Source organism: Diadema antillarum, unplaced genomic scaffold (genome assembly GCF_040938485.1).
Source record: "Diadema antillarum isolate AM-2024a unplaced genomic scaffold, OU_Dant_1.0 seq00000697_RagTag, whole genome shotgun sequence".
Lineage (NCBI taxonomy): Eukaryota > Metazoa > Echinodermata > Echinoidea > Diadematoida > Diadematidae > Diadema > Diadema antillarum.
Genome location: NW_027271602.1, coordinates 992,761 through 1,016,956, shown reverse-complemented (window position 1 = coordinate 1,016,956; position 24,196 = coordinate 992,761). Strand labels below are relative to the sequence as shown.

Here is a 24,196-nt window from a genome sequence, read left to right as displayed (position 1 = left end):
TGCTCTGTACGAAAACAGACAACAGACAGAACTTAACAAACTATGCGGGTTCCGGGGTGAGGGGCAGTGCCCTTATGATTTTTCGAATAGCAAAGAAAAAAAAAAAGAGGAGAAGAGAGAGAGAGAAAAAAAAAAAGAGAGGAAAAAAGTGAGGAGGAAGAAAGAATAGTATAATACTGTACATTGTGCTGCGTTCGACCCATGCCTGCTGGCAGGAATCATTCCTTGAAAGCACTGAGCTCTGAAAACAGAAGTTCGTGCTAAGCTGGGGCAAAAATGATTCAGCGCTGGAAAGACACTTTTAAATCCGATTATTATTATTATTATTATTATTATTATTATTGTTGTTGCTATTATCATTATTATGATTATGATTATATGATTATGATTATCATCATTGTTATCATTTATTATTATGATTATGATTATTATTATGATTATTATTATCATCATCATCATCATCTATTACCCCCCTTATTCAATTGAGAAAAAAAAAATTAAGGCCATCTATAGTTCGTTTTGCCCCCCCCCCCCTATGAAAACACCCTGGCGCCGCCCCTGTCTGGGATGATGTGACGTATAACTTTATAGATAGGCCAAGTCCAGCTGAAGCAAAAATTTCCTCGAGTAAAATCGAGCCTGTTCTTCTCATTTTTTATATATAGGCCTATATAATTTAATATCATAATTTAGTAGGATATTATGCAAAAAGTGTTTGTTCATTGTGCTGATAGGCTTATAGGCCTATACTGTATGGTATTGATTGCCTTGTATTTTTCGTCATTTTACTATAAAAAAGACATTTTTACAGTCCGTTATCTCTTTCTTTTCGATACCATATACTATTACTTCATGTTCCCATCTAGCACAGGCGGCGACAAGGTTTGTTTGTTAAGAGAGACAAGACGACCTAAAAGTTACGTAATTTCTTTTTTTTTTTCAATTGAACAACAGGGGGATTACGGAGTTATACGACCAAGACCTCACCTTTTTTATACTCTTCTTTTTTTTCTTCCCATTTTCCTCGTTTTTCTCTTCCTCCTTTTTTTCACTGCTTGAAAAATCATAAGGGGTATTTGCCATAGGCGCCGGAAGCGGGGGGGGGGGGGGGGCAGTCACCCCCTCCCCCATCCAAAAAGTGGGGGGGGGGGCAAAATGCATTTTGGCCTCCCCCCCCCCCCCCAAAAAAAAAAAAATAATAATAAAGGGTGATGAAGAAGAAGAAAAGAGTTTGAATGAAAATATTGTATATAACTTAGAAAAGTGTTTTTTTCTTTTTAGCTCGCTTGCAAAATATGTGATTTACGCCAGTGCTCGTAACCAGCTCTGTTGCTTCGCTACCTCGCTTTCAAGTTTCTTAACAAATTTTTACGCGAATCTTGCCCCTCCCCCTCAAAAAAGAAAAAAAAAATTCTCCGTACGCCTCTGGTCACCTCCGATTTTTACCTGTAAATAGATATACCTGTTAATTGGCAATGCTAATGATGGGTCAGCAAGTCTCCATTGCATTCTCTGTACATAAGAATTTCCCATTTTCTAAATTTTCTTGAAAGCTACATTTTTTCTACCCTATACTCTAAGGAGTTGTTTGACAAAGAGTTACAACTGTTCTAAATATGCTCAGAGTTTAAGATGTGAAAATACATACTCCGGAAAAAGAGAAATTTTGTGTAAAATATGAATGGAGAACTACTCCCCAAAATACTGTGATTTCATCAGCCATATTGGCAAAATCCAATATGGCCGCCATATAGGTTTAAAGATAGGGAATCCCATTTGCATGCCTTAAATGAAGAGTTGTATAAATACAGTGGTATGTTGAAGAGAATATCATTTTAGAAACTCCCATAAAGTATTGAAAGTGGAAGGTAACATTTAGTACATTTTTATTGACCGTTAGATTTTGAATTGAATTTTTTTCGGGGCTCACCGTAAATTCCAGTACATTACTAGGCTACCTTTGCAGACCCATGCACTGCATGTGTGTCCATCATGTATATTTTGTGAAGAAAGTTCATCAAAACTTACAAACATTTCTATATACATTCTTGCCACACACTCTATATGTTATTACATCAGCTCTTATACTTTTAGATTTGTGTTTATAGATAAAAAATACAGAAGACTGCAACAAAAAGGCTTAAGTGTGGCTGACACACAGAACTACTCAGAGTAGTTGAGTTTTGTGCATTATTCAAATTGTAGATAACTGTTGACTTCCAAATTTCTCAGCAGTGGCCTAAACAAGTCCCCTGAGGTTCATATTTAATGTTTTGCTGCATTTTGGGAGGTCTGTAAAAGGTATCCCCTACCTTTAAAGGTCACTTTTGCATTTGAAAACATAAAAGGGTTACAATCATTTAAAAAGTCAGGTTAAGGGGTTTTCTGGGTCAAGGAATTCGAATCCGAAGTTGTTTTTATGGTCTGAAGTCAATTTTTCCTTACAAGGTCACCTTAAGGTCATTTAGGGGTCAAGCCATTGTATTCATAACAGTTTATTGAAAAAATGGCTTGCCCATGGTCAATATTCCAGGAATGCCAGCCTTAGTAATAGAATTGCAGTTGTCAACGGCTGAAAAAAAGCATATTTCTTGTGAAGGGCGCCCTCCGGGGCGGCATATTTGCAAAATCCAATATGGCTGCCACCTACGTTTAAAGGGCAGTCCATAACCAAAAACCTTTAAAGTGTTACAATAATTTCAAAAGTCAGCTTTAGAGGTTTTATGGGTCAAGAAATTCGATTTTGAAGTTGTTTTTATGGTCTGATGTCAACTTTTCCTTACAAGGTCTCCCCAGAGGTCATTTGGGATCTAACGATTATATTCACAATAGGTAATCTAGAAAATGGCTTGCCTATAGTCAATATAGGAGGAATGCCAGCCCTGCAAATGGAATTGCAGTTGTTGAGGGCTGTGGGAGAGGGAGAGGTGGGCTTTCTCACGAGTAACATCAATAATATCTGCTTTCGTGTTAAGATTTCAAACATTAGGTATACACTCATGAATTATAATAAGAACCTTTTTCTGAGTAATTAGGTTTAAGGGATCTTACTCAGATCCTTATTTCAGAATCAAATTTGAAGACTTGGTAACCCTTCAATTTCATTGTTAATGATTACTTACGGTAATTTTTTTTTTCTGCATCATTTCAATTATGGCCTGTTATAATATGGCTACACCCCGTCCAAATCTATGGATTATCATAGTTCATGTCACAATCATTCCATTAATTATTTTTACATTACAGGCGCTAGGAGGAAATGTCCTCACCGACTGGTCATATTTGCGGAATTCAGTACATTTGCATTTGCTTTAATGACAGCCAAAAGAGCTAGTTAGAATTATGGGTAATGCCCTTTAAAAGAGTTTTCAAGATTTGATTATTGGATTATTATTTTCATCCTCATCTGCAAAGAATGCAATAAAAAACATACATATATGAGAAATAGAATCCTATTGCTACGTGACATATTAATCGTTTAGCAATGGGGGGGGGGGGGGGCTACTCTCTATATTACCAGCGTCCATGATGTTGCCACTAAAAGAGAAGTGTTTTTATTTCTCTGTTGCAGTTCAGGGATCCTCCATCACAATAGATATTCATAATTCAGATTTAAATTCAATGGAATAATAATTATGAAGATCACTCCTAATCTGGATGAAAAAAGGAAAAAATCTGTCGTGTTTAAGAGAGTTTTTAGTACATCAGGTTGGCATCAATTTGCTATTTTCGAACTTGTGTAAGAAAGTTCGATTCTAAAGTCCTTATAGGAAATTTATGTGCCTCCACAGCTAAATATGCCGTTCAGATAACATGACGGTCCTGCTGACGCCATTCCTAGGGAACAAGCATATTTCACAGGTGCCACAGTGACACCATTAACAGGGCTCAGATTAGATATGCTATAGTACAACTTTCATGACACCTTCTAGGGTCTATTAAGATTCTATCCAAAGTGCTTGGACGCAAATTGGTATGATATCACAAGACTTTATAAGTTAGTATCTCGTTGGTCTGAGGACTATAGGTTGCAACTCTACTCTCCGCATCATGTCTACGACGCACGTCTCCTGGAGACGAGCCCAATCTCCAGGATTCGCAGGAGAATCGAACATTTCCGATTTTTGCAGAGACTATTTCCGTCTTCCAGCTTGTTTCCGAGACGTCTCTGCGAAGTCTCCATCACTGTGGCCATGTCGTGGGGACTAAATTTGTCTGCAACATCTTCGAGATGTCCCCGCAGCTTGTGGAGACTGTAATAACATAATGGCGACGAAAGGTAGAAGTCACTGAGAAAAGACGTCTCTGATAAGTCCCTGCGAGTGCAAAAGCCGTGCCAACATCCCAGTGACTTCCAAGCAAATAAGTTGTCCCTTTGTTTGAAGACGTCTTGGACGTCGCCCTGGAAATCGCGTTAGTTGTGACAGCGAAAATAATTTCTTCGAGACGCTGGCATTGCGACAATGTCTCCTCCCGTCAGATAGGCCCTCAATCCTCTCCCCCCTTTAAGTTTGCAGCAATATCAAACTACTGACCATGGCTCGTCTGACACCTGCTCTACATTGTGCATTTTCACCTTCATTCATTCATTCATTCATTCATTCATTCGTTTCATTATTTTTTTTTTCATTTCCATGTTTTTTCACCTCCCAATGCATGCCTTGAAACAGCTGTGGTGCAAAAGAATGAAATATGGTACTGAAGCATTGCGGAGAGTGGCTGATAGTAGTAATTGCCATGTACCTGTGCCATCTTTCCTCCAACTCCACTCCCTGAAGTCAGGGATTACATCAGATAGGGTGGTTTCTGATGATCTGCTCCCACGTTATGACGAGATGATGCCTACCCTCGTTGACGCAGGCTGCCCCGTAAACCTTGTTGCTCATCAGTCCTTGCTGGACATGAGCACGATTATTAAAGTAGTTAATGTGTCAGTGAGCTCTGGTTTGCTGACCCATACTACTTAGGCATTTTGCATGCCACATCAAAGCAAGTCTGAAGTAATGTCGCACCCTGTCAGTGCCTGATGTTGGGCTGTGGAAGAGAAGTATGCTGTACAGGAAAAAGCTGAAAAGGCCTTTATCTTTTCAATACCACTACCCACCCGTAACTCCCTCAGATCAAAAGGATTAAAAAAAAAGCACACTACCGAAAATGTGATGTTATGCTCATCCGTGCGATTGTATACTGTTTTCAGAAAATGCTTTTAGAAAACATTATGTCATCCTTTGTAAGGATATCTTTGCGTAGATCGCATCTAAGTTGTTGGAAAGCTGAAGGGTTGTGAGAACACAATTCCTGTTGGATATTTCCGTCTCGAATCAGGTGCTCAGGATGAGTTGTCCGTCCCATTTATTCTTGGATATCTGTGCGCTGATAAATGAGGGCAGTTCTTTATTTTTCAATCTTAATTTTCAGGAAGCCGCTACGCTCTTCCAATCATAATTTGAGATTTGAGTGGTGCCATCACCATCTCTTGTCAGAGGACTGCACAGTGTTGCTGCGCAAAAATGTTAAAATTATTTTCTTCAGGATCAGTATTCAATACAACATCAATAGGTGTTCAGTTTCCCTAGTCATTGCGCTTTCAGTAAAGAAACGGTTTCGTTTGATGAAAAGAGAATAAAATAGATAAGAAAAAACCTTCAGCTGAATTGTCTTCACCTACTCGGATACGATACTGCCATTAAAGGACTTTAATGATCGAATTTAGTTAACTGCCCCTAGAATACCGGTCTGACCTGGATTGAGGATATCGATTCCCCGGAAGCAAGGGAGAGCAGGCATACACCAATTTCAGCTGGAGGAGAATCATATCGCTTGCCAGCTGGAAAGTTACATAATTGACCATGAAAGGTGACGAGGTGGCTCAGTCGGTAGCGTATGGCTTGCGGTCTCAAGACTTGTGTTCCGGCGCGGGTTCGAATCCCACTTATCTCAAGTCTAGCTGAGCAATGGTGTGTGTTGTCATACCGTCCCCTCTAGTAGAGGCACAACACTTTGCATCTCATCACTTGGATATAAAAAGTGGAAGTCCCTTGTGTGAAAGAATCACAAACCCAGACACATGAAAAGATCCCGAGTCGGCATTCCGTTATCGGAAAACTCAAGGTGCATAAACCGGTAAAGTGGTCCACCCCAAGTGCATACAACTGACCAGTGTATACACAGTAGTTGCATACGGGCTATCCAGCTATCTCGTCAGAAGGAAAAACGAAGACAAAATAAGATTAGGCGTGTTTATTACCCTCTTTGCCATTGCACCCTGATTCGGCACCTTGGAACAGGATGGCGGCCGTATTTAAGCATGTATATATATATATACCCTGCAAAAACATTGGTGTTAGATTTAACACCACGGGTGTTAAATCTAACACCGGTCAAACTTCAATAAAGGACCACACCCACAGGTGTTGCAATGCACTGTGATGGTGTTGAAAAGTGTTGACACTGACACTGAAACCTGACACTTCGTGGTGTTAATTTGACACTGTACCTGGTGTTATTTTGACACTGTACTGGTGTTAATTCAAAAATGACACCACATGGTGTTGATTTGATATTTGTTGGTGTTAATATCAATGGTTTAACACCCGTCCAGCTTCAATAAGAGACCACACCAGCTGGTGTTACTTTGGTGTAAATTTATTTTCACATTTTTTCAAAAATCTAGTATTTTAATGTAAAATTCTTGATCGTCTTGTTTAAATTGATTCTCAGTTAAAGTTAATTTCATGTGGTGTTCCACAGGGCTCCTTACTATAGGCTAATATATAGGCCCACTATTGTTCATTTTGTATATTAACGATCTTCCTAGTTCCTCGCCAATTCTTTCCTTCATATGTTTTGCTGACGACTCCAATCTGTTTTTTACACACAGAGATCCTTATACTCTTGTTAACACAGTGAATAAAGAACTTAAATCTGTGCAATCTTGGATATACGCCAACAAATTGTCACTTAATATTGATAAAACTCATTGTATGCTTTTTAGCAATAGTCTTAAAACCCTTCCTTTTCATATTAAGTTTAATGAAACTGAATTAAATCAAGTCAGTAGTATAAAATTTTTAGGGCTTTTTATTGATAGTGATTTATCTTGGAAATCCCACGTTAGTTATTTAAGTAATATTCTTTCTAAAAATACGGGTGTTCTTAATAAACTTAAGAGTGTTTTTCCAAGTCAAATTCTGCTTAATCTTTATTCTACTTTGATTACTCCGTACCTTGTATTCTTGTGTGGGGGAATGCAACTAGAAATCTTCTTGATATACTGTTCCGTATTCAAAAACGTGCCATCAGAAATATCAACCATGTCGGATATTATTTGTCCCACACGAATGATTTATTTTTGAAAAATAAAATACTGAAAATATCAGATCTGTTCAGTTACAACGTCGGCATATTTATGTACAAATTTTCTGCCAACGAGTTACCGGGTGTTTTTACTAGCATGTTCAGAAAAAACTATTTGATTCATAATTATCCTACCCGCCAAAGTGACGCATTTCACCTTCCACGTACTCGAACAATTTTCGCTAAAAAAATGATAATGTATACGGGCCCTAGATACTGGAATGACCTCTCCCCCGAAATAACAAGCTGCTCGTCCTTATATTCCTTTAAACGTAAATTAAAAGAGTTTTTATTGAGTGCATATTTTGCAGACACTGAACAGTCGTAATGTCTTATGTAATACTGTGGTATGTTATTGTCCAATCAAACATTTTGTCAACACGTTGCAGATTCCATTTAGGGTCTTGCCATCGGGCTCTCTGAATTCATCATTAGCAATTCCACATTCTACTTCGTTTCCCTCTCTTCCTCTTTCCCTCTACCCCTCTCTAACCTTTTATGCAGAGCTTGACGGCAGGCACCAAATGGCTTAATAGTTGTACATGTTACTTTTTGTGTCTTACTGATCATATCCTGGTGAAAGTTTTAATGCAACAATAGTTCATAGTATATATACCAAAGTAGGCTGTATAATAATGATGGCTCGGTCACAGTAAGTTCATATTAATGTATAGTTTGTTTGTTTTTATTCTTCTTCTTTTTCTTCTTCTTTTTTATTACATAAAATTTGGCAACCTTACATCATCATTCTGGTCTTATCTTCTATCCGTTCTCCGTTTCTTTTTCACAAACACTGATTACTCGGGGCTTACAGCCAAACAAGCTAGCTTTCATGTAGGTCCCGTCATACTTCTCTTTGATCAACCCCATTTCGATTTCGATTTTGACCAGTTATCATTACATGTAATTACTGTGTTATCACCATGTATATTGTTTGTTTTCTGCACATTGTTCACAAGGTAAAAGAACTTGTCTGGTTTCTGTTGTAATGTTCATAAATAAGAAGTATGAAAATAAATGAATTGAATTGAATTGAATTGAATTAAATTAAAAATCAACAAGAAGTGCAGTTACTAAGAAACTTTTCAAAAAACAGTTTAAAATTTGGAAATGACACCCGGAGGTGTTAATTTAACACCATAAATGAGCACCGAAAATTTAACACCAGCTCGGTGTTCACTATTTAACACCGGACTTTTTGCAGTGTATATATATATATATATATATATATATATATATGTGTGTGTGTGTGTATATATATATATATATATATATTATATATATATATTGCAACAAAGAAAGGAAAAACTGACCAGAAACAAAATAGTGAAAACTTTGAGCAAAGAAAATGAGAAAAGAAAACGAAACCGAATGAAGCCCATTTTCTGTGCTCAAAATTTCAATATATATATATATATATATATATATATATATATACATATATATATATATATCTTAAATACAATTTTTTCATCTATTTGTCATAATCATTATTGATATTTAGGTGGATGGAACCGCTCTTGGCCCTAATTGACCATTGAAGGAGTATGGAGGAGATGACAAATGGGACAAAATACGGGTACCAGTGAATTGCAGTTGAATGCTCACAGACGCCATTTCGAAAAATGCACAAAATGCCTGATTTGACCCTTAATTGACCTTGAAAGTGACCTTGACAGGTGATAGTGACCTTGAATAGCAGAAATGATATTTAGAATTACATTCTCTAGCCCTGTAAAATCTTCCACATGGGATTCATAACATTAATCAACCTTTTCAATTTGTAACTGCAGTTGACCTTTAACCCGGATGGCGGCCATATTGGATTCCACCAATATGGCGGCCCCAAGGGTTTTTGGTCTTGACGCCCATCAAAAATCGAAAGAGTATGGTACAAGGGACCTATGAGCCAAATTTGGTGCTTTTGGAAGAATCTGAACCAAACAACCCATTTTGAGCCCTTAGGCCCCCAACTATACTGAATTGTAATATTAAATTATAGGCCCCATAGGCCTATATATAAAAAATGAGAAGAACAGGCTCGATTTTACTCGAGGAAATTTTTGCTTCAGCTGGACTTGGCCTATTTATAAAGCTTACGTCACATCATCCCAGACAGGGGCGGCGCCAGGGTATTTTCATGGGGGGGGGGGGGGGTGGGGTAAAACTAACTGTTAGATGGCCTTAATTTTTTTTTCAATTGAATAAGAGGGGTAATAGATGATGATGATGATAATAATGATAATAATAATCATACTCATATTCATAATCAGAAATAATAACAATGATAATAATCATAATCATAGTCATAATCATAATCATAATCAAAATAATGATAATAATAATAATAATAATAATGATAATAAAAATGATAATCGGATTTATAAAGTGTCTTTCCAGGGCTGAATCATTTTTGCCCCAGCTTAGCACGAACTTCTGTTTTCAGGCATGGGTCGAGCGCAGCACAATGTACAGTATATTATAATATTCTTTCTTCCTCTTTTTTTTTCTCTCTCTTTTCTCTTCTTTTTTTCTTTGCTATTTGAAAAATCATAAGGGCACTGCCCCTCACCCCGGAACCCGTATGGTTTGTAAAGTTCTGTCTGTTGTCTGTTTTCGTACAGAGCACTTCTTACGAACATGGACAAAACGTCTGATTTTACAAGCCGCAAGGGCCCCGGAGTGATTTGTAACCAGTGCTTGAGAATGGTTAGTCAACTCAGCAAGGGATCGAACAATCTTACCGCCCCCGCTAAATAATATTTTAGGGATTTTATTTGATGAAATGTAAATTTCGTCAGTCCATAGAGTTTCGACGGTGCAAATGAACCGGGAAAATGAACGGACACATTTACCGACATAATTTTGATCATTTACCACCGGAATTGAGAAAATGACATTTCTGACTTATGTAGGAATATTGTCATTTCCTCGGTTCGCACCCTGAGAGAGGGGGATAGGAAATTATCAAGAGCAAGTAAAAAATGGTTCAGATTTTTTCTCGTTTTTTACCTAGTCACCCCCATGCAAATTCGCCTAAAGCTAAATGAATGAATGAATGGCCACTCTAAAGCAACTAAAATGTTAAATCAACATTTAAAAGGGTCGAGGAGTGACCACACTTTCAAAAGGTTATAGATTAACACTTTGAACATTCTAAAGTCAACATAAACTAATCCAACATTTTGAAAGTGTGGTCACTCCTCGGCATGGGTGGCGGAACGAGAGGACAACACAATGGTTGGGGGGGGGGGGGGGGGGGCAAAGCATTGTCCGGACACAATGCTTTGCCCCCCCCCCCCCCCCAACTCCATTGTTCGTCCGCTCGTTCCGCCGCCAATGCTCCTCGGCCTTTTAAATATTAATTGAACGTTTTAGTTTTACAGAGTGAACGAACGCACAAGTGAATGAATAAATGAATGAATTAATAAGAAAATAGGCCTACATAAATAAACAAAGGGAGAAAATACAACTTCAAATTACACTGACTACTTCATTGTGGTTATAGAACTCTTACTAATGTAAAGTTCCGCAAAATTCTGCGCTTTTATTTTGTCTGATCTATGTTTAAATAAAAACTCTCATAAGCTCGAAGTGGTTGAAAGAGCGTTGTATTGAATAAAAGCATAACATTATTTTGTGCAGTTACTAGCTCTACAAATATGAACGAAATGCAGATCAAAACTACGGAAGCTTTAAAGTGCCATTCGACTTGGAGACTTGGCGAGATAGTTTATCTTGTCAAGTCGACATCTAAAAAGTTACATGTCGTCATGGTGTGATAATGTATCTTGCCAAGTCGACATGTAAAAAGTTACATGTCGTCATGGTGTGATAATGTATCTTGCCAAGTCGACATGTAAAAAGTTACATGTCGTCATGGTGTGATAATGTATCTTGCCAAGTCGACATCTAAAAAGTTACATTTCGTCATGGTGAGATAAGGTATGTTGCCAAGTCAACATCGAAAAAAGTTACATGTCGTCATGGTGACATAATGTATCTTGTAATGTATCTTATCTTCACGTAGTTCAGCTGCAGCAGCTGTGTATATTCCTGGAGCTGATACACATGGGAACAAGATGGTCAAGAAGGCAAACCCCTGAAAATGGAAAGGGAATAAAGCAAAAGGGAAAAAAAAAAGCATACACACGTGTAATACATTTGACACTCTAAAATCCCTAGAAAATGTAAAAAAAAAAAAATCATATGACATGCGTGCAAGGGGACGCAAAATTTTAAGTTTTGCATCTCTCACTTTCTCATCAATTTTCCCAAATAAAGATTCCATCCCCACTTCCACTTCCATTCTCTCCCTCTCTCCTATCTTCGTTCTCTCTTTCTCTCTCTCTCTCTCTCTTGTTTGTTATTTTTCTTCCTTTCCATTTCTTTCCCGTTTCCTGTCATTTTTCATTTTTCCCGTCTTATTTTTCGTCTTATTCCTTCAGTTTCAGTTTGGTTTATCTCATATTTCACAAAATGTCACAATAATATACATGACACAAATGAAATGTAAACAATTACTTGTAATGCATACAGTACACAAAAATTAGGAGTAATGCAATGGTATAGTAACAAAGGTGGATTTTAAGACGTAAAACTAAGGGTGAAATATGAAAAGAAAACTATCAAGAAGTAAAACTTGTAAATTATGTCTTTCCTTTGAATTTGACATACCAGAAAAATCACAAGAGGCCCTTATCCTGTCACTGTCTTTTGTTTATATTGAAAGAGCTCTAATATGCTAAGCTTTACCATTAAAAACAACTGCAATTTCTTGATCAATCGCTAGTATCCCTCACAGTCCTCACTTATAACTTTTCTTGACCAAGTGGCCCCAAGAGGCAAAAGATGCTCGATGGAGGGGGGGGGGGGGTGGGGGAGGTGGTAACCAGTCAACCATCCCCCTCCTCCCCTCATGAAAGTGTTCTGTGCCCCTGAACTCGGTGAATCATTTTACCTCTCCTGCATGTGAAAATACCATGACGCAATTCGTCGGTGATACAGCGAACCGACAAAAACCGCTGGTAAGTGCGCGCAGGCAGTGATAGAGAAGGGCGCTGTGTGACCCAGTTTGCAGGCTTTGCCGAGTGTTATCTCTATCGGCAATTAGCGGGATAATTCGGTACGTGTGGACGCTCGCCAAATTAGCGGGATACCGATCACGATCGCTATCCCGCTAATTTGGTACGTGTGGACGCTCGCAAAAAAACTCGGGATGTGCATCGCGATCGTCATCCCGCTATTAAATTAGCCGGGTTCACACGTACAAAACTTTTGTACGTGTGAACCCGGCTAATATTAAGGGAATGGTGATATTCGTCACTTATTACATGGTTCAGCCCATGCTCTAAAACAAATGTTCTTTTGTCATGCCTGGAGTTTTAGACCAGGTACCACGCCAAAACAACAAAATAATATAGACGTAATTTGTTGTTTTTCCCCTCGTTCTGTGGATTTCCATGGTTCATTGACAAATCAACTTGTGTTCTTGTTATGTACATGCACCTATATGCTCTCTATTCTTCACCCTTTTCACATCATTTGGTTCTTAAAAAAACTTTAACATGAAAAGCAACAATAAAAAAATTTAGTGTTCATTAGGTCAGTGTTTTTTTTTCTTCATTTCTAGCATTTTCTAGTGTGATTCCGTTTTTACACATTTGAGCTCTATGACTTTCGGTCTATTTAATGTTTCAGTATATCTTTTTCTGTATCCTTCTATATCAGATGTGTCGTCTATATTTAAAAGCGTAAATGGGGGGAACCATCTCACGAAATACTGTCCTTAAGTGAGAACGATACATAAAGGAAATTTAAGGAGGGGCTGCTAGGAAAATACATGCCTACAGTGAGGTGGAGATCAAGCTTAGCACCGGAACGTTGACTGTATACCGTTGAAAAAAACTCCTAACCATAAGTCAGACCACCATGTACGGAATGATGAAAACGAATCTCACAAAGAAAGTTACGGAAGCGTTAAAGTGCCATTCGACTTGGAGACTTGGCGATATAATTTATCTTGTCAAGTCAACATAATAGCTCTATCATGTCGACTTATCAACTTTATAAGTTGACATGGAGACAAAAATTATCATGTCAAGTCGACATCTAAAAAGTTACATGTTGTCATGGTGAGATAAGGTATCTTGCCAAGTCAACATCGAAAAAAGTTACATGTCATCATGGTGCATAAGGTATCTTGTCAAGTCAACATCGAAAAAAGTTATGTCGTCATGGTGACATAATGTATCTTGCCAAGTCGACATCTAAAAAGTTACATGTCATCATGGTGCATAAGGTATCTTGCCAAGTCGACATCTGAAAAAGTTACATGTCGTCATGCCTACATAACGTATCTTGCCAAGTCGACATCTGAAAAGTTACATGTCATCATGGTGACATAAGTTATCTATCCAAGCTGATATCTAAAAAATTACGTCACTTTTAGGTCGTCTTGCCTCTCTTAACAAACAAACCTTGTCGCCGCCCCTGCTAGATGGGCACATTAAGTAATAGTATATGGTATCGAAAAGAAAGAGATAACGGACTGTAATGTCTTTTTGTAAAAGTAAAATGACGAAAAATACAAGGCAATCAATACCATACAGTATAGGCCTATAGGCCTATCAGCACAATGAACAAACGCTTTTTGCATAATATCCTACTAAATCATAATATCAAATTATATAGGCCTTTATATAAAAAATGAGAAGAACAGGCTCGATTTTACTCGAGGAAATTTTTGCTTCAGCTGGACTTGGCCTATCTAATAAAGCTTATACGTCACATCATCCCAGACAGGGGCGGCGCCAGGGTATTTTCATGGGGGGGGGGGGGGGGGGGCAAAACGAACTATAAATGCCTTAATTTTTTTTTCAATTGAATAAGAGGGGTAATAGATGATGATGATGATGATGATAATAATAATAATGATAATAATAATCATAATCATTATCATAATCATAATAATAAATAATAACAATGATAATAATCATAATCATATTCGTAATCATAATCATAATCATAATAATGACAATAATAATCATAATAATAATCGTAATCATAATAATGATAATGATAATCATAATGATAATAATAATAACAATTATAATAATAATGATCGGATTTATAAAGTGTCTTTCCAGCGCTGAATCATTTTTGCCCCAGCTTAGCACGAACTTCTGTTTTCAGGCATGGGTCGAGCGCAGCACAATGTACAGTATATAATATTCTTTCTTCCTCCTCACTTTCCTTCCTCTTTTTTTTTTTCTCTCTCTCTCTTATCTCCTCTTTTTTCCTTTGCTATTTGAAAAATCATAAGGGCACTGCCCCTCACCCCGGAACCCGTATGGTTTGTAAAGTTCTGTCTGTTGTCTGTTTTCGTACAGAGCACTTCTTACGAACATGGACAAAACGTCTGATTTTACAAGCCGCAAGGGCCCCGGAGTGATTTGTAACCAGTGCCTGAGAATGGTTAGTCAACTCAGCAAGGGATCGAACAATTTTACCGTCCCCGCTAAATAATATCTTAGGGATTTTATTCGATGAAATGTAAATTTCGTCAGTCCATAGAGTTTCGACGGTGCAAATGAACCGGGAAAATGAACGGACACATTTTCCGACAGAATTTTGGTCATTTACCACCGGAATTGAGAAAATGACATTTCTGACTTATGTAGGAACATTGTCATTTCCTCGGTTCGCACCCTGAGAGAGGGGGATAGGAAATTATCAAGAGCAAGTAAAAAATGGTTCAGATTGTTTCTCGTTTTTTACCTAGTCACCCCCATGCAAATTCGCCTAAATCTAAATGAATGAATGAATGGCCACTCTAATGCAACTAAAATGTTAAATCAACATTTAAAAGGGTCGAGGAGTGACCACACTTTCAAAATGTTAGATTAACACTTTGAACATGCTAAAGTCAACATAAACTAATCCAACATTTTGAAAGTGTGGTGACTCCTCGGCATGGGCGGCGGAACGAGAGGACAACACAATGGTTTGGGGGGGGGGGGGGCAAAGCATTGTCCGGATATATGCTTTGCCCCCCCCCCCCCCCAACTCCATTGTTCGCCCGCTCGTTCCGCAGCCAATGCTCCTCGGCCTTTTAAATGTTAATTGAACATTTTAGTTTTAAAGAGTGAACGAATGCACAAGTGAATGAATAAATGAATAAATGAATAAGAAAATAGGCCTACATAAATAAACAAAAGGAGAAAATACAACTTCAAATTACACTGACTACTTCATTGTGGTTATAGAACTCTTACTAATGTAAACTTCCGCAAAATTCTGCGCTTTCATTTTGTCATGACTGATCTATGTTTAAATAAAAACTCTCATAAGCTCGAAGTGGTTGAAAGAGCGTTGTATTGAATAAAAACATAACATTTGTGCAGTTACTAGCTCTACAAATATGAACGAAATGAAAATCAAAACATCCTCTTTCCTGTTAACTTTTTGGAGAAGTCTGCACATAACTGCACATAGGTTTAACCTTTGTAGGCTATGCCTATCAATACCAAGACCCCAAAACATTAAAGGCCCGCTGTTGTTAACTGCATGCAAGATTAGAAATTATCAACCCCATCAAAAATGTTGATAAGACAATGTAGCATTTCTGTGGCTTCTTCATGAGACTTTGGCATTGCGAAATTATCCAAATTGTTTCCAACGAGTTCTGAAAGCCCATAAACAAAAGTTGGGGAGCATCCATACTTTCTAGGAAGTTCACTGCAATACACCCGCTTTACTTCTTCAATATCATAATCAGAAAATTGCAGTGGAAATTTGTAGTCCCTTCATCCATATGCTTTTTGTAAGTCAACTTGGCAAGATACCTTATGTCACCATGACGACATGTAACTTTTTAGATGTCGACTTGGCAAGATACCTTATGTCACCATGACGACATGTAACTTTTTAGATATCAGCTTGGATAGATAATTTATGATGACATGTAACTTTTCAGATGTCGACTTGGCAAGATACGTTATGTAGGCATGACGACATGTATACTTTTTAGATGTCGACTTGGCAAGATACATTATCACACCATGACGACATGTAACTTTTTAGATGACGACTTGGCAAGATATGTTATGTTGCCATGACGACATTTAAATTGTTAGAAATCGACTTGACATGATAATTTTTGTCTCCACGTCAACTTATAAAGTTGATAAGTCGACATGATAGAGCTATATGTTGACTTGACAAGATAAATTATCTCGCCAAGTCTCCAAGTCGAATGGCACTTTAAAGCTTCCGTAGCTTCCGTACATAACCTTTACGATAATTTATACTGACTGCCCGGTAACTTGTCCGTCCGACCAAGGAGTCCATTCATCTCCGTTCATATTCAACACATAGCTCGCAGCGACATGTCTTGAATATGAAGAAGAGAAATATAATGGAAGGTTTAGATGAACCATAAAAGGTTAGAAGACACCCTACAGTCGCGCAGGCTGGATTAATGATTAATTGACCACTTTCATTGACAGATCTCATCCATGCAATGAGACATGCATCGTTCCTTCACAATAACACGCAAAGTTGGAAAAAGTGCAATTTGTCATTGATGTCAGAAATAAAGTTCATGCGCTCAGTCATGCATGACGTTTGTCAACATCGGATATCAATGGAAAGAGGAAGAGTTTCCTCTTTCCTCACAACTAACATTGCGCACTCCGCATAGTTGACACTATGATAGCCCTCGAAAGTTGGATCACCTTTTTTTCCCTTTTTTTTTTCTTTTGATACCGGGTACGCATTGTAGAAGCCTTTTGTTTGTAGCACAGTGTCGGTACAGCGCGGCGCGCCGCGCTGTACCTCGTCCGAGCACGCAGCGCGGAGCGTCATTAACTATGCAAACTTTATGCAAACCTTTTTGAACTCCTACGTTCATTGACCCGGTGGTCTGCAAAATTTATATACAATCCTTCAAAAATCCATAGAAATTCCCGGATCACTACCGAAAGTTAATCATCTGTTCCTGTTGTCATTTTCAACTTTTCCTGCAAGTTTCATTCACATGCGTTCACATCTTTTTGAGTTATTTTGCAAACAGACAATCAAACCAACATATGCACCGATGATAACAAACCTGCCTTGGCGATCGGTGAGCGTCTTGACCGATAAAAATAGCAAGGTCACACACGCGTCATCCGCGAGTCGAGGCGACGACGCGTCGCGACGTTATTACAACGAGAGAAAAATGAGTGACTTAGGTGGTACAATGGTACACAGTGGCTTATCCATCGCAGCATAAGGGGTATACGTTGCGCGAAGATAGACGATAATAATAATCAGCGTGGCGATCTTAAAACTAAAATAATCTTTTATTTAGGTAGATAGAGGAAGCAATCACGAGTAGTGCGAGCATGAATGGGAACGAAGGAGACTGTCATCTCAGCTCGGCGTAATATTTACTTTCCTGCTGGGAAACAAGCTTGCCGCCCCCTCCAGAGAAAGTTAACCCGACAAGCTACAATAGCTTTGTTCTCTTTGACAGCATCCAAAGTTCACCTAGATAACATTTCATCATTTGTAAGTAAAAGTAGAACTTACGAGTAGACCAAAAAGAAGGGGCCTATTAAAAACTCTACAGTAAAATTTACATTTGACCGAAAGATCGGTCTGTATCTTGTAAGTAGTCGGGTCGGGGATACGTATGTTCCGCGCGGCCGCGGAGCTCGGAGACTACGTGTCTGGCTTCACGGAATCCCCTCGATCCTCGTCTGTAGAGGAGTGCTGTAAATGTCAAATAATAATGATGATGATAATAATAATAATAATAATAATAATAATAATAATAATAATAATAATAATAATAATGATAATAATATTAATGATAATAATAATAATAATAATAGTATTAATAATAATAATAATAATGGGCATAATTATGATAATGATAAACTAACGTTAGTCAGAACAAAAGGATTTTTCTGTCTAAGTTAACAGTAGAACTAACGGTTACATCTTTTCTGATTAGATAATAGCACTTAGAATAATGTTCAATTTTATTAAAACACTTGTTAGATCTAACGTTAGATTGCATACGTAAACTACGTACAGTATCATCAAGCTAACCACCTGGTTAGACAGAAAGATCCGTCTGTCCGGAGGAGTCTTATATATTTTTGACGTTATTGCTCTCCTCTGTATAAGGAGGGGATCCGTGAAGCCAGACAGACGCAGTCTCCGCGGAGCATTTCCCGACGACCAGATACAGACCGATCTTTTAGTCAACATCAAATCATGGGATGGGGGGTTGGGTGTCCGGACACTTAAGACTCTCGCGTACTGACCTGCTTATTTTACTTTGAATACGCATTAATTTACGCACAGCTCCTCACTGACAAACGACTGTTTATGTAGGCGCGTCATTGTCAAACCAGACGCACTCTACAGTACGCGTCCAGTCCCACAACCTGTCCGGACACCCAATGACTGGGTATACTGATTCGTACAATCATATTCAGAATCAGATCGTTTTGTTAAATTAACATAGAACTAACATTTAGAATCTACGCATTTCTCCAACATTAATCCAACCGAACCTCAGGCCCGGGGTGCTTTACCTTTACCTTTACCGAAGATACTGGAAGATTGCTGTGTAGCAGCAGTCGAGCTTCCAGGTCTATCCTCATCTACACTGTATCGTCAGTTCAAAAGAAGTTCAAAAGAAGTGCTGTAACCAGTAATAAGCTAGTTCGGAGTTAGCTCATGGGCACATTGGTACGAATGACCTTTCTCTTTTCTCACTCGGTTAGGGGCACTTAACTCGTTTTAGAGCGACATAATGCATTAAAAGCTTCACATAACAATTTCTGGGATTCACAATCCTGTTCAAACAAAGAATAGAGTTGCGTAGACCAGATGAACAGAACGATCCGTCAATTTACGCTTGGGAAAGCATCTATTTCATTATTTTGCATTGAATGTATTGACAATCTCTTTCTATTGATATTGCCAAATACCACTTTTGCTGTCAGGTGGATGTGCTGGCAAGCAGCATTTATAAGTATCTCATGAATAATCATTACATTACAGATGCTTATCCCAGTGAATTTAAAAACCATTATGCCTGTTGGTCCGAATGACCTTGTTTCTGCTTATGCACAAAGTGGAACTACGAACTGGCTTAATATCATAGAAACTCTAAATGGGCGTATGGGGTAGCTAGACTGGACCTCTAACGTTAGGAATCTAGGATTGACTATAGAACTACCTCGACAGTCTAGAATAAATTACTTATTATTTTTAACTACTGGTACCAGTAGAAGTTAGATCTATTCTAGATCTAGGTAGATCTAACGTGTTTACTGTCAGTAGTCTAGAGGCTTATGTTTTATATGGGTGCATTCGAGTGCTCTTAAAGCGAACTGAACTAAGCGTACCACTCTGAACTGTGCCTGATTTGGAGCGTTCGTATGCTCTGTTGAGAAAGCGTAGATCTACATCTCTGATACACCAATCTACTAAAGACCCTCGAACATGGCCACACAACAACAAAACTGTTGAAAATTTCTACATTCTTATCACAAATTTTACGAATCACTCACGTGAGGAAATGCTCGAACTATGACTGAGTATGAGCATGGTATATCATTCCATAGTGAGCCCTCACGCAACATACACTGAGCAAAAAGTCCAATCTTAACCCGAAATGCTGATCATCGCTGGGCGATTCAAAATAGCAACGATGCAAATTGCGCTACTAGAGTTTGTACGCACGGTCGACAGCACCCCTTTGCCCACCATTTGCAGTGCTGTGCCAACATTTCGAATCATTTCTGCGATTTCTAAGATTTTTGCGGCGTATACGATTAAAAAAGGCTTCATTTTCGGTAAGTTGTGAAATCTGTATGTCAATATCAATAGCTAAAGACAGAAGCTAAATGTATAAAGTTTTCATCCTACATAGTCTGAGTAACAAATACAAATGTATGGTGTAGTAAATTCAAAATAGTGTCGGCGCCCCACAATTTAAAGTGAAAACATAGTTTTGGTAAGGGTTTGAGATCCTGTATGGCACCATTTCATATTTGCTTGCAATATGTCGAAAGAGTCTACCAAGAAACTTACCTGGCTGATGCGATTTGCTGGGATGAGGAGTTGTTTTGGAGTATTTCGAGATCAAAAATAAGAGTCGTATACCGACTTTTATTCCAGAAGGATCCAGACTAACTCGGTCTCAGAGAAAACTCGGCCCTATTTCAGACAATTTACACACAGTTCGTGATCGCCATACTGAAGAGACAATCAAAGATGTTTGATAAACAACAACGCAACTTCAAAGACAGTGCGTCTCAGGTGATGTGCGTAATACGCTTAAGGACTGCGCGCTGTCCATTTGTTTTGTACAGGATTAGCGCGCACTTTCCTATTTTTTCAGTTAAGCGTCTTTGGTATCAACTCGGACCATAACTGTGACCAGCCAGAACGCGAAACGCTACAGGCTGCTCCCATAGTATGTAGGCCTACAACGTTGTACAATCCAGAGGGACAACTCGTCCCGCCGTCAAAGCGAGGCCAAGTTGTCCTCGAGTCTGAGTTTAGCCTGACCCCAATCGGGTAAGTTCTGAGACTGCGACTCCGGCGAACCTTTTTGGTTATTATTTCGCATTTTCGTCGTTAACCATTGAATATCTTGTTATTACAGCGTTATTCCACACATTTCTTAGGCATACATGCACATTTGGGAGTGAAATTTGACAACTTTTGCAGGCGTACCAGAACTATGTTTCGGCTTTAAAGATTATGTGGCCTCCAGTAGGTACAGCCCTGTTGCAACACATGTGTACAGCGACAGGGCTGTGTATAGACTAGTTAATCTAGATGTATACAGGTATGGTATTACCGGACAGCATGGTAATTCCGGACGTGCACATTTCTGCGTACTAATGACATTCAATACGCATGGGGCTTCGTAGACTAGCCTCACAGAGCATTGTATGGACGAAATCGCAAAAAATGTGACACAAAAATGTAAAAAAACGCTAGTTTAGAAGAAGATGTCAATTTTCACACGATTTTATCATGTGAACTGTTCAAAATTTTGTGTTGGACATTTTACCATAAAATACGAAATTGAGCCTCATTTTGCCCATTTTTTCTTCGTCGTCGGCTCGGTAAGAATGTGCACGGTGATTCGTGAGTATGAATTGTGATTTAGGTACAAGGACAAGATGCGAAAGACGTCGATTATTCCATTACAAAAATCGTGTCCGGAATTATAATGCGATTTTACACTGCGCAAAAAGACAACTTTTGGGAGAGGGGTGTATTTGAAGTCTATTTTCCAAAAATCGGAGTGAATAATTTTCACAATTTTGCCGAATTCGTAATTTTCAGGACTTTGCGAATAACTTGTGTTATTTTTGACCAAAATATCACCCTCTGAGTATGGAATTCAGAGCCACAAAAAAAAAAGCGTCTGGTGATACGATCAACTCTCCTACCTCATGAGTTTAGTGCATTTTGTAGCATGAGGGTCATTCACCCGGTGCTCTTAAGTACTAATATGCCAGATGTCCCGCACAAAGTCGAGATAATGAACTCTTTGCATTATGACATAGATGCGCATTATACACGCATTATACGCGCATTCTTGTCATGTGAACTTTTGGTACACTTTTGGTACACTTTTGGTACACTTTTGGTACTGTACAGTTCGCTTTAAAAGAGTGTTTGAACGCACCGAATAACGAACCAACTTCACATTGGTGTCTATGAGACTGCTGAGAGAATAATCACGAAACAGCAACTAATCTAGATCAGACATCAGGGCTGCGGGTGTTCCATAAAATTTGTGGGCAATTTGCTTATGATAAGCAAATCATTTTTAAGTCTAATTTGAATAAATCTCTGAGTATTAAAGTACTTTATAGTGAGGTACCCGCACCTCGTAAAGGGGCCCTAATATCGTCACCTTGCGTAAAATTGCTATAAGCGCACTGAACAAACATTTACGCCAGGGACTGTATTCAGTATGCTTGAAACTTTGCAGGGTTACCACAACCAAGTAAACTGAGGTGAAAACCAAACAGTTTTTCTTGAAAATCTTACATTTATGTAAGGAATACTTGTCATCAGTATCATCACGGTCTTTGTCTATGGGAGCATGGGGTGGCAAGGTGCAGGACCCTTCCTTAGCGCACATCTATTCCGCATCGTTCGCATTAGACGAGGATAGCTGCAAATTTCCGGTATCGATCATTGAACGTGTAGTTCCATTTGAACCTTTTAGAATAGAATTTTAGTAACGTAGTGAAATTTAAACATGCATTTTATTTTAATAATGACGAGGTGCGGGTCACTCAAGTATACTTACATTAGCATAGCAATCGCCTTAAGCTATACTCGTGTGGTATTTATTCTTTCAGCTGAGCGAATTGACTTAGTCCCTACCACAGGTTAAGCAAGCTGCCCATAAATTTGACCATAACGCTGTCCAAAATTTGACCGCCGCCGTACACGTAGAAACCTATGCCTTTACGTGTGGTCGAATTTTAGCTCGGGAAGGTGAACCGTGGTGCAAGTTTTTTACCAAAGAAAATGTCTTATCCGGTACCCCCCAAACAATTTTGACTTTGCTTATTAAAATGTGGATAAGACTTTATCACTTGTGATGTCAATGGCTATCATGTTTTATGATAGATATGTACGTATGATCGTGATGATGATGGCATTTGCTTGGGAATGCTGTAATGAGATAATTGTCATCATGTAATTGATTATGTAAACAATGCGGTTGGCCGCTTTCTTGTTGCTGTTTCTACATGTACGTGTGCTATTTTGTACAAAAATTGGAACAAACAGGGTATCTAGCTTTGCGTGCTTATATATTGCTTTGTTATGTTCCAATTATGTTTTGTTAGAAATTGTTCTATTTCACAGAGTGAAGGTACAATAACAAAGCAGTGCACAATGTCAGAATTGCTTTGTGATGTCAAAATTGTTTTGTTAGAAATTGCAACATTTCATAGAGTGATGGAAGTAAGCAGTATGCAATGTCAGAATTCAGTCACTGTCTTTGCGGTTTACCTTCTAGCCACATGTGTGTGGCTGTATCCATGACTTGAGTGACTGAATACAGCCACTAGCATGTGAATACTGTATACGCCAAATATTTTATGAGGTTTTTATTTTCGTGAATTTCACGAGTCAGGTGCTATTCGTAAAATTAAAGACACACGAAAATAATGACTGATACCGATGTGACTGTGACGCACATTTATACATTTCTCCGTTCAGTACAGTACTCCACGATCGCAAACTTAACCTTTCGCGAAATCATCAGGAAGTCCTGATTCGCGAAAATTTAAACTCACTAAATATGTGGCGTATACAGTACACTTTATCCATACATGTAGGAGAGTGTTGTTGTTTTGGTTTTAGTGGCGTGTATCACTCAGGACTGAGTGAGGCTGGATATCACTGTAGCCTTATCAACACACACATACATGTACAGTATGCAAATGTACATTTATACAAACCCGAAATCTCTCAGGCGTTAGATAGTCTTTTGGATGAAATCCACAGAACGGAAGAGTTCTCGTGCTATGCGCACCCTGACCTCCCCTTCCCCGCGCCCTGTAGGCCTACGCCCCCAGCGTGCTCCAATGCCCCGCAGTCGCCGCAATCCGCAGACTCGCACCTCCCAGCGCAACAGTAAATACTGTCCTCTCTGTCGTGAAGCGCGCCGGCCAGACACTCATTATTTAAGTAAGTGTACGTACTTACCCGAAGCAGACAGGCGATTCATTGCTAAGGCCTGCCAGGTTGCACATATTTTAGAGTCTGATGATGAGATTGATGATTTGTG

General features: G+C 38.7%; 1 protein-coding gene across 1 annotated transcript in view; it reads left to right on the top strand.

The window, feature by feature from the left end:
* Positions 1 to 17,768: 17,768 nt before the first annotated feature.
* Positions 17,769 to 24,196, top strand: part of LOC139737632 (uncharacterized) — a 162,470-nt gene continuing 156,042 nt past the window's right edge. Inside the window, exon 1 of the mRNA XM_071648306.1 lies at positions 17,769 to 17,910. The gene's annotated coding sequence lies outside the window, so the exon portion shown is untranslated. The remainder of the gene's footprint in view (positions 17,911 to 24,196) is intronic.